Below are 12,176 nucleotides of genomic sequence, written 5' to 3' on the forward strand. Positions count from 1 at the left end.
TAAACTAGCAAAAATGGCTCTACATAAGGAAATAACATTACCAGTTCCACTAGGAAAAGGAGAAGGTAAAGCAATAATAAAGAAGAAAGGAATGGAAATATGGCAGAAAAGGTGGGAGGAAGATCAGAAAGGACAGGGATATCACAAAATACAAAAGACTATAGCCTAATAACAAAGAATTATACTGAAAGGAACAGAAGGGAGGAAACGGTCATAACAAGACTCAGACTGGACCACACAGGACTAAATGGCACCTTGCATGTAATGGGAAAAAGGGACAGTAATAAGTGTGAGAACTGTGGAATAAAAGAAAACGGTGAACATATCCTAATGCACTGTAACAGGTATAACATAGAAAGAGAGCGGCTACAGGAAAAAGTGAGAGAGGCAGGACGTGAGTGGAATTTGAAGGGGATACTGGGAACAGAGGGAGAGGGGGTGAAATCACCAGAAAGGCACTAATTTATTTCCTAAAAAACACTAGGCTGATAAACAGAATTTAAACCGGGCTAAATGAAATAATTTCACACACTCTTGTACAGTAGGTGGCGGTATGCACCTGAAAGTTGCTTGCGATCCGCCAATAAACTGAGAGAAGAAGAAGAAGAAGAAACGACTGAGCTCGTTTCTCGACCCCATCGGCAGCACCGCTCGACGTTTGAGGGTAAGTATTAATGTTATTGGAAAATAATAGTTCTGCAACTTGTTTTTGGTACATTTTGTTCTAACGTATGACGACGTTTAGTTGGTGTAAAGATGGAGTTATCTTTTCCAGCTAGCTCGCTAGGTAGCTTCATGCGGGGGAAGGGAAGTCCAGGTTCGCCTGTATCTAACGGTTTTTCTCATTAGATAGTTGTCTAGAATGAAATAATATACCGTTATTCACCTACATAGGGTGTAAACACCGTAAATGGTTGAATCCTGCTGTATTTGGCTGCAGGAGCTGCATGAGTCTGGTGTTGCCTCTCGTTTTTCTAACAGCTTCTCTTCAATCAGCTTCACACTAATACTGGTCTCCATTTTCATGGAAGTTTCTTTGTGTTTTGTGAGTGTAGTTTGTGTCCAGGTAGCGGGTGTAGTCTCTGCAGCAGCTGAAGTGGTATCACTAAGTCCCTGTCTCGGACATGAGACAGACAGGGACTGTCCTGAGCTGCAACAAGCAACTTCCCTGCAGTGGCTGTTTCTCACTCACTCACTTACTCTTTTATTCTTCTGCGGATCAATGTCTCAGATGTGTATTTCTCCTGTTTGAAATGAGGGATTGTACTGGAAGCAGGTGTGGTGCTGGCTTGGATGTGCAGAAGTCCCTGGTGTTTGACCTTAGAGCCGTGTCTTTGCTGGAGTCTCACCATCCTCTGTTTCTACCTCCAGCACTAAAAAACAAGCAGAAGATACGATCCAAGATTCAGCTGGTTTTGAGGCTTCCACCCCTCTGTCACTCCCTACATCATCACTGATTGAAGAAATCAGGTTAGTGACACTACAGCTATTATATGTCAGACCCTTACCCATCCTCTATAGCTTTAAGTCAGGGATGTCAAAGTCAAATACACAGAGGGCCAAAAAAACAAATTGTCTATAAGCCGAGGGCCGGACTGGTTCAAAGTTTATTAAAACATATTGAAATTATTGCACGTAGCCTATTGAACCAAGACCTAATACAGTGTATTATTTAATGATTAAATTAATAATCAGGAAAACACTTTCAGCAGGCACACAGACAAGAACAAACTGCCTTCAAAGAAAAATCACATGTCCTGTACATTAAATTAATAAAGTAATATTTTCTTATGGCTCTGTCAGTAAGTTAAAGAGAAAACATTTTCAACATGCAAACAGCAAAAAAGCTATTTTATTTCAAAAACAAAATATGTTCCTTATATCAAGATAAATGCATAAATGAAACTGCATGTATTATAAACTGAAAATGCAATATTATGCTGCTCTATTATCCAATCAATTACTGCTTCAAATAGTAAAATGAGAAAATAAAGAATAAATCAAATCAGTCGTATTCTTTCTCATGGCTCTTATCTGCAATTTCCCCTGAGTCTATTAACTGAAAAATAAATATAAATAAAATAAATAAAAGGCAAACTATATGGCACACAGACAGAACAATACTTCCTTCAAAGAAAAATCACATGTCCTGTACATTAAATAAATAAATAAATAAATTAATATTTTCTTATGGCTCTGTCAGTAAGTTAAAGAGAAAACATTTTCAACAGGCAAACAGCAAAAAAGCAATTTTCCTTCAAAAACAAAATATGTTCCTTATATCAAGATAAATGCATAAATGAAACTGCATGCATTATAAACTGAAAATGCAATATTATGCTCAGGGCTGCACATAAGTGGGCCGCCAGAGCGCATGCGCCGTCAAAATCCACAGTGCGCTGTCAATCTTGTGCTGCGAAGCGCTTTTGCGTACCAACAGCTGGGGCTCATATTATTGGTTGTGGCCAGACCAGAATACTAATATTAAAAAATCTATTGCGAGAGCTTTTCCCCAAAACTGCCACTCAAAGTTGCTACTGGCCAATCACAGCGCGTTCTTACTCCTCCTCACACACACATCAACACTAAATTGATCAATAATAACAAAATAAAACACAGGAAATTAATCGCCATATTAAGGCCAGCAAAATCTTAGTGGCGGGACAACAGGACCTGCTGCGTCTGTGCCCAGATCTTTCTATGTGCCAGACAGCGCTGCGGGGAGGACTCGGGCTTCACTTCCAGGTAGGAGTTGGGAATTGGGAATTAAAAGTTCCGTATTGAACCAATACGGACATATATTATTCCAGGCCCGGTTCCACGAGGGTGCATAAGCAAGCATTGCACCCTCAGTTTGTGTTTGCGTGCTCAGTTGAAAAGACGAAAAGAAAACTGACAATGCGCCCGCGTTAAGCCTGATTTAGGGTTCCGCGTAAAATCGGCGGCGTAGGGTACGCGGCGACGCGCACCGTACGTTCGCGTCCCCGCGTATCCTACCCCGTGGGCTCTGCGTTGGTGCAACGCGGACCATAAATCAGCCAGTGTCCGTCACTGCGTGCAGCAGTTACCTGCACCAGCAAGACGCTGCTCTCTGATTATGGCTCACAGTTTATGAAAACCACAAATAAAAAATAAATTAGAGAATATTTTATGAAATCAATAAACAATTCCATCATCAAAATTATAACAAATAAAGGTTAAACATATCATGCTTTGCATGTAATATAAGACTAGGTAATATATTAGTTTCAGCTTTTAAGTTGAATTATTGAAATAGATTTACTTTTACACCAAATTCTAGTTGAATTATTGAAATAGATTAACTTTTACACCATATTCTAGTTGAATTATTGAAATAAATTAACTTTTACACCATATTCTAGTTGAATTATTGAAATAAGTTAACTTTTACACCATATTCTAGTTGAATTATTGAAATAAATTAACTTTTACACCATATTCTTCACCTGAAGCAATATTCTACACCTTGGCTGATGTGGACATACATAGCATAGGAGGCTATTTCAGCTGCTATATGGTTGGCTGTCTGTACAGTCATGCAAGTTCAATGCTATTAAAGAACACGTTTTTTCATATAAAATAAACACATTTTTATGCAGTTTAGAAGTTTTGGGGCTTTTTTTTGGCTCCTGCGCTGCTGAAATCGGGCGTCCTTTATTTCTATTTCTGAAAGTTGGCAACCCTAGGTGCAAAATATGCCGTGAGCATCCCAATCTGGCCGATTTAAAAAAAAAAAAAAAAAAAAAAAAAAACTGTAACTTTTATACTGACTCTACAGACTAACACGCACCATAATTTGTTAATTCATCTTTATAAGTGAATAAATATCGTTTTGCCTATAACTTATTCCTGCATCCCTCTTTTATTGATCCGGCGAGACGGGTCACCGCGTTTTTGGAGCCCCAAGTCACATATCCAGGGGCTCCTCTGAGCACCAGACCAAAATAATTATGTGCAGCCCTGATTATGCTGCTCTATTATGGGCTCAAATTAATGCCATATATATTTTGTATCTGTAAATAAACTTTGTACTTGTAGAAATATTTTGTGCGCGTGCAAAAAATATTTGTACTTGTAGAAATATTTTGTGCGTGCGCAAAAAATATTTGTACTTGCAAAAAATATTTGTACTTGTAGATACAAAGCTACAAACTTTTTTACAAAAGCTACAAACTTTTTACAAAGCTACAGACTTTTTTACAAAAGCTAAAAACCTTTTTACAAAAGCTACAAACTTTTTTTCAAAAGCTACAAACTTTTTTTACAACTACGAATTATGGCAAATTATGGCACTGTTTTGACGTGCCAATAATAAGAGCCAATCAGCGATCTTTGGCACGGGTTTCAAAGCGTTTCTGGAGAGTTCTTATTTTTGCCATCTGAGAAAATTAAATATATTATATTTGGTTAGTTTACAGCGCAGTCATTACATTGCCCAATGACTGCGCTGTAAACTAATAGTAAATGGACTTATTTTCATAAAGCACCTTTCTACAAAGACATTTACATTTTACGTCTCATTTATTCATTCACACATGCACTAATATACTTGGGAAACAGTTAGGCACCAAATATATTTAATTTTCTCAGATGGCAAAAATAAGAACTTTATTGATCCCACATAGGAGTAATTCATGTTATATCAGCTATATTGAAAAAAAGTTTGTACTTTTTGTAAAAAAGTTTGTAGCTTTGTAAAAAAGTTTGTAGCTTTGTATTTACAAGTACAAATATTTTTTGCACACGCACAAAATATTTCTACAAGTACAAATATTTTTTGCCAGTGCAAATATTTTTTGCACAGGCACAAAATATTTCTACAAGTACAAATATTTTTTTTCACAAGCACAAAATATTTCTACAAGTACAAAGTTTATTTACAGATACAAAATATTTATGGCATTAATTTGAGCCCATACTCTATTATCCAACCAATTACTGCTTCAAATAGTAAAATGAGAAAATAAAGAATAAATCAAATCAGTTGTATTCTTTCTCATAGCTCTTATCTGCAATTTCCCCCGAGTCCATTAACTGAAAAATAAATATAAATAAATAAAATATAATAAAATGCAAAACTATATGGCACACAGACAGAACAATACTTCCTTCAAAGAAAAATCACATGTCTTGTAGAAACAAATGTAAAAATTTAACTGAATTAAAAAAACTAAAAATATGTTAATGCTCTGCGATGCTCACTTGTCTAAGGATGTGCCCGATACTTGGTGGTGTCTCATCTTTTGTACAAGTTCATCAATGTTTGGGGTAAGGCTCTGAGCTGAGGAAATACTCAGGATTGAGTGAAGGTGCTGATCAGTAAGACAACTCCTGTGTGCTGTTTTGTTTAGCTTCATCAAAGAGAACATTCGTTCGCACAGGTATGTGCTGCCAAACATAGAGAGCATCCGAGCAGCTTGGATGCGCAGCTCGGCCATTGTGTCGGGGATGAAACGTGCAAACTCAGCAGCACCCACTCTCTCATACTTTTCCTTCAGTGTGTCATTGCACTGAAGCTCAATCAACTCCATTTGTAGGTTTGGTGGTGCGCTTTCCACGGCAACTGCAAAAGGATTGCCGAGCAGTTGAAACCTGCATTTTTGGGCTTCAAAGTCAGCAAATCGGCGTCGGAAATCGGCGGCAAGTATGCTGAGTTTGTCAGCCAACCGTGCACTCGGGAACACAGCGGTAGAGAGCTTCTCTTTCATGGTCTGGCAACTGGGAAAGTGGCTCAAGTTTTCTTTCCGCACCTGCGTCTCCCACAGACTCAGCTTGGGACATTTGCACTGTACGGTACATATCAGAGATGACACGCCCCCGTCCCTGCAGCTGCAGGTTCACCACATTCAGATGGCTCGTGATGTCGCACAGAAATGCCATTTCACACAGAAAGGTTTCATCTCGGAGCTCTGTTGTGTCTTTCCCTTTGCTTTCCATGAACAGACAGATCTCCTCACGCAGCTCGAAACACCTTTGCAGCACCTTTCCCTGGCTTAGCCATCGCACGTCTGTGTGATAGGGCAAGTCACCATAATGTGCATCTAACTCGCCCAGAAATGCCTTGAACTGGCGGTGATTTAAACCTCTTGCTCTGATGAAGTTAACTGCCCGCGTTATCGTGCCCATTACATGCTCCATTTTCAAGGCTTTGCCACACAGACTCCTGGGGCCTCATGTACAAAGGGTGCGTACGCACAAAAACATGGCGTACGCCCTTTTCCACGCAAACGTTCAGATGTATCAAGAGTGAAATGACCGTGGAAATGTGCGGTGCCCGACGCCAACTTCATGGCTGGCATACGCACGTTTCCACAGCTATTGGTCCGTTTGCGACACTTAGTGGCGATGCTGGGAAACTGTTAATAATGTGAAAACAATTAGCCCTCAGAGTGATGTGCACATCAGAGACACACTGATGAACAATTAACACATTCAACTGTCTGCAATTACACGAGTGGATATAAAAGCAAAGTGGTGCAGAAATACCGTTAACAACAATGGCAGCTTTGGCAGTGTTAGAAGATATCGCAAATGGCGCAGTAAGAAGAGAAAGAATATTTAGCCGGTTTTCCTAATGTAATGGGAGCTATCGACTGCACACACATTGCTATAAAAGCACCATCACTGGATGAATATGTGTACGTTAACAGGAAGCATTTTCATTCCATTAATGTACAGATTATATGATTAATTTATGTTATTTGTGAAGTTATTTGTTGGAAAAAGTGGCAGATCAGATAAGATTCTTCTTCTTTCTGCTTGCTTTCATTCACGAGTTAAGAACATTTTTATTTGTATTGAATTATTTTAATTTTTTGAATGAAATAAAAAATATTTAAAAAAAATAAAAAAATATGTCACAGGTGTCAAACTGAATCCCAGAAGGGCCGGTGTCTTGCATGTTTTAGATGTTTCACTGCTTTAACACACCTGATTCTAATTACCGTATTTTCACGACCATACGGCGCACCGTGTGGAAAGGCGCACCCTCAGTTTTGTGTGTCATTTTTGGTTTTAAAACACACATACGGCGCACCGACCCAAAAGGCGCCGTCTACAGAGACGGAGCTGCACACACGCGCGCTGCAAAACACACACGCGCTAAAAATAGAGCAGAAGCAAAACTTAGTTTGATATTTTATTTCACTTTTCACATCAATCAAACCCTTCAAAGGTTCATCTTCTGTTTCTGCATTAAAGAATTAAAAAAAAACACCGGGGCGCCGCACATAAACCTGTCTCAGCCACCAGCCCTTTTCATTTCACTCTGGCTGGAAAAGTCTGTTTAGGAAACGCTTTTCTTTTAAAAATCACCATAGCCTGCAGTTTCTGTCCATCAGCGTGGCAGGCAAGCACAAGACTAAATAAACTTTTCATACCCCGTTGTGATGGTCCCGGGTCCCGCTCCGCTCCCCCCCCCATGCTGGACCGGGTCCGCTCCCCCGCGCTGGACCGGGTCCCGCTCCGGCTCCCGGGTCCCGCTCCGCTCCCCCGCGGGGGTCCCGGGTCCCGGTACCCGGGACACCCGCGCTGGTCCCGCTCACACACACGCATGTCGGGACCGGGGTTTGTATCCGCGGAGCTCCGCTCTGGTAATTCAGCTGCGCCAGTCCGAATTTCCAGACCTGTCTCAGCCACTCTATCATCATCCCTTCATCCAGCCACCTCTTTTCATTCGTTCTTATGACTCCGGCTGGAAACGTCTTAGGCAAAGTTTTTCTTTTAAAAATCACCATAGGTTTCTGTCCATCAGCGCGGCAGCCAAACGCCACATAAATGAGAATGTGTGTGTTTCGCGCCGCGAAAAACACACACACGCATGTCGGAGATCCGGTACCGGGTTTGTAACCGACAGATTTCGCTGGAAATCTCGGAGGGGGAAGCTGATCCGACTTGAGACGTACCCCAGAAATCTCTGCTCCCAAAGCGGGCGGGAACCAGGTCGGTCGGACCCGCTTTGGGAACCAGGAAGTCGGGAGGAGCAGCGCGCATCACCGCGGCTTTAACCGGAGAACGTGACCGGTTCCGACCGGCCGGGACCGGAGGAGCCCACATGGACTGGTAGCAGGGGCTCCCGGGGAAAGAGCACCGGCATTTCAGCCGGATCTGCCCCGGGGATGCGGCGATCGGACCCGCAACCCGACGGCAGCTGCATCTTCGGTTCCCGACATGCAAAACACACGCGCTGCAGAACAAGTGTGCTTATTTAAAAATATAGCGGGAGCAAAACTTAGTTTGATTGTATTTTATTTCACTTTACACATCAAGCAAATCCTTAAAAGTCTTCATCATCTGTTTTGCATTAAAAAGCTCAGTGGATGGTCTCATTCACGTCGCAACTCAATGGGGCTTCACCCGCCCCCTTCTCTTTTTACCGTTCTCATGGTGGGCGGCCTTACAGACACGGCGCACCGTTTCATAAGGCGCCCGGCACATTTAAAAAAAAAAAAAAAAAAAAAATGTGCGCCTTATGGTCGCGAAAATACGGTAATGATCGTCACCAGCTTGTCATCAAAGTCTGGATAGTTCTGTTGATGACACAGCTCCTTGTATCATGGTGCAATTAAACAGGGAAACCGGCCCTCGAGGGCCTATTTAAATGGGATGTACAAAGGAAATGTGCTTGGATTCATGCCTACGCACAGTTTCATACATCTGGATTTATTTGTGCGTAGGACGTTTTCTGGATTTAAGCGTAAGCCATGTTTCAGTAGGAAATCCACACAAGTCTTTGTACATGAGGCCCCTGGTGTATTATGCAGTGATAAGCTGTCAGCTCACCTGTCACGTTTTCCTCCCGCATCCTCTCACGCATCCTTGCCAGCAATCCACTCCTGTGCCCACACATCGCGGGTGCTCCGTCTGTTGTCAATCCCACGAGTTTTTCCCAAGGCAGGCCCATCTCATCTACACATCTGGATACCTCTTCATACAGATCTTGTCCTGCAGTTGTGCCATGCATAGGATGTAATGCCAAAAGTTTATGCTCAGGCTGGAGTCCACTCCACGAATGAAAATTGACAGCTGGGCAATGTCAGATGTGTTGGTGCTCTCATCCACAGCAAGGGAATATGCTATGAAATCTTTTCCCTTTCCCACAAGCTGTTCTTTTATATTGGTGGAAAGCTGGTCTATACGTTCAGCAACAGTGTTTCTGCTCAGGCTCACGTTTGAAATTAGTTGCCTTTTGTCTGGGCACACTGCGTCACAAACTTAAAGCATACAGTTTTTTATAAACTCTCCCTCTGTAAATGGCCGCGCGGATTTTGCGACCTCTTCTGCCACAATAAAACTCGCCTTTACTGCAGCTTCGCTTTGTGATTTTGCTTTTGTGAACAGAGCCTGCTGGGACTTAAGACCTCGTTTTAATTCTTCCACCTTCTGTAGCCTTTGTTCCGTGTCCATATTCTTGTCTTTGTCTGTGTGTTTCTTAGACGTTTCATGGTGCCTTCTTGGATTGTATTCTCTCATTACGGCTACACTTTCTCCGCACAGAAGACACGCAGGTTTGCCATGTACCTCAGTGAACATGTACTCTGCCTCCCACCTACCTTGAAACCCCCTGTTCTCAGCGTCCACCTTCCATTTAGCCATTTTTTAGGGAGGAGGTATATAGCTGAAAGTTTAAATCTGCTCTGACTGCTAATGAATGGTGAAGCCGCTTGCTGCGCTGCAGTGATTTCGCGGGTTACCGATACATTGTTGCGCTGCAGTGATTTTGTTACATTGTTGCGCTGTAGTGAGTTTGCGGGTTACTGTTGCATTGTGGGAAATGTAGTATTGGTGCGTGCAAAACACCAGCGGGCAGCTACAGCCAGCGGGCCGGTTCTAATACTAATCAAATATCATCCCGGGGGCCATAGATAATTCATTCGCGGGCCGGATCCGGCCCGCAGGCCTTGACTTTGACATATGCGCTTTAAGTGCTCCCCTATATATATATATATATATATATATATATATATATATGTGTATATGGTCATCCCGCTGCTGCTTCCACCTGCCTGCTGTGTGCTGCTGACGTCCCTGACTCCCCCAGTCTGGCCTTCGGCCGGAGGGTCCTCCCTTATGAGCCTGGTCCTGCTCAAGGTTTCTTCCCTCCTAAAGGGGAGTTTTTCCTTGCCACTGTTTGGCTTAAGGCTTTCCTCCCACTATGGGAGTTTTTACCTGCCATTGTTTATATAATAATTGCTCGGGGTTTATGTTCATGTTCTGGATCTCTGGAAAGCGTCTAGAGACAACATCTGTTGTATTAGACGCTATATAAATAAAATTGAATTGAATATATATTGTGAGGTTAATCAACCTTTTGAACTTGTTTTGTCATTATGAAACTGTCACATGCTTGGACTGTCCTGGTGACAGCTGACCACAGTAATGTCAGGACTCAATCACACGTTATCACTTCCACCCCATTGTCTACTGTCTAATTGTTTACTGTTCATTGTCCTTATATGATAATTTCCTGTCAAAGTTTCTTAATAAAAGCATCTTCTGGGAGGAGGATCTGGGGGAAGCTCAGGAGTTCTCAATGAGGGCCACGTTGCCCTGCACTCCTCTGCTATCCCCCTCCTGCAGGAGTGCGCTAGAAGCCCATTCCAAGGTAGTCTCTGTGTCTTTCCTCGTTATGAATTTATGTAATGTTGATTTGGACCCAACAATATATATATATATATATACAGGGCTGCACATAATTATTTTGGTATGGTGCTCAGAGGAGCCCCTGGATATGTGACTTGGGCCTCCAAAAATGCGGTGACCCGTCTCGCTGGATCGATAAAAGAGGGATGCAGGAATAAGTTATAGGCAAAACGATATTTATTCACTTATAAAGATGAAGTAACAAATTATGGTGCGTGTTAGTCTGTAGAGTCAGTATAAGTAAGTTACAGTTTTTATCGGCCAGATTGGGATGCTCACGGCATATTTTGCACCTAGGGTTGCCAACTTTCAGAAATAGAAATAAAGGACGCCCCGATTTCAGCAGCGCAGGAGCCAAAAAAAAGCCCTAAAACTTCTAAACTAACTTGCATGACTGTACAGACAGCCAACCATATAGCAGCTGAAATAGCCGCCTATGCTCTGTATGTCCACATCAGCCAAGGTGTAGAATATTGCTTCAGGTGAAGAATATGGTGTAAAAGTTAACTTATTTCAATAATTCAACTAGAATATGGTGTAAAAGTTAATTTATTTCAATAATTCAACTAGAATATGGTGTAAAGTTAATTTATTTCAATAATTCAACTAGAATTTGGTGTAAAAGTTAATTTATTTCAATAATTCAACTAGAATATGGTGTAAAAGTTAATCTATTTCAATAATAATAACTTAAAAGGTGAAACTAATATATTACCTAGTCTTACTGTACATGCAAAGCAAGATATGTTGAACCTTTATTTGTTACAATTTTGATGATGGATTTGTTTATTGATTTCATAAAATATTCTCTAATTTATTTTTTATTTGGGGTTTTCATAAACTGTGAGCCATAATCAGAGAGCAGCGTCTTGCTGCTGCATGCAGTGACGGACACTGGCTGATTTATGGTTCCGCGTTGCACCAACGCAGAGCTTACGGGGTAGGATACGCGGGACCGCGAACGTACGGTACGCGTCGCCGCGTAACATCATGCAGCCACTTCTCGGCGAACACATGTTTTCTGTTCGGGTAGTGATTTAGTTTGGCGTCTCTTTGTAGTTGGTGGTGGTGGAACGCCAAAATAATTACTTAATGGCGCTTTCTTCTTGGACATTTTGACGAGACGTGTCGGGGTTTGTTCAGTAAAGCTGATCCTTACCTTTCTTCCTCCCCAACCTACCGCTGCAACGAGCATGGAGGGGGAGTAAGGACGCGCTGTGATTGGCCAGTACAAACTTTGAGCGGCAGTTTTGGGGAAAAGCTCTCCCAATAGATTTTTTAATATTAGTATTCTGGTCTGGCCACAACCAATAATATGAGCCCCAGCTGTTGGTACGCAAAAGCGCTTCGCAGCACAAGATTGACAGCGCACTGTGGATTTTGACGGCGCATGCGCTCTGGCGGCCCACTTATGTGCAGCCCTGTGTGTGTATATATATATATATATATATATATATATATATATATATATATATATATATATATATATATATATATATATATATATGCTGCAG

The 12,176-nt window shown here is 41.7% G+C and overlaps 1 protein-coding gene across 1 annotated transcript in view; it reads left to right on the plus strand.

Moving 5' to 3' along the window:
* The first annotated feature begins 597 nt into the window (after positions 1–597).
* Positions 598–12,176, plus strand: part of LOC133447291 (zinc finger protein 431-like) — a 34,378-nt gene continuing 22,799 nt past the window's right edge. The window contains exons 1-2 of the mRNA XM_061725926.1: positions 598–664; positions 1,372–1,470. The gene's annotated coding sequence lies outside the window, so the exon portion shown is untranslated. The remainder of the gene's footprint in view (positions 665–1,371; positions 1,471–12,176) is intronic.

Source organism: Cololabis saira, chromosome 7 (genome assembly GCF_033807715.1).
Source record: "Cololabis saira isolate AMF1-May2022 chromosome 7, fColSai1.1, whole genome shotgun sequence".
Taxonomy (NCBI): Eukaryota; Metazoa; Chordata; class Actinopteri; order Beloniformes; family Belonidae; genus Cololabis; species Cololabis saira.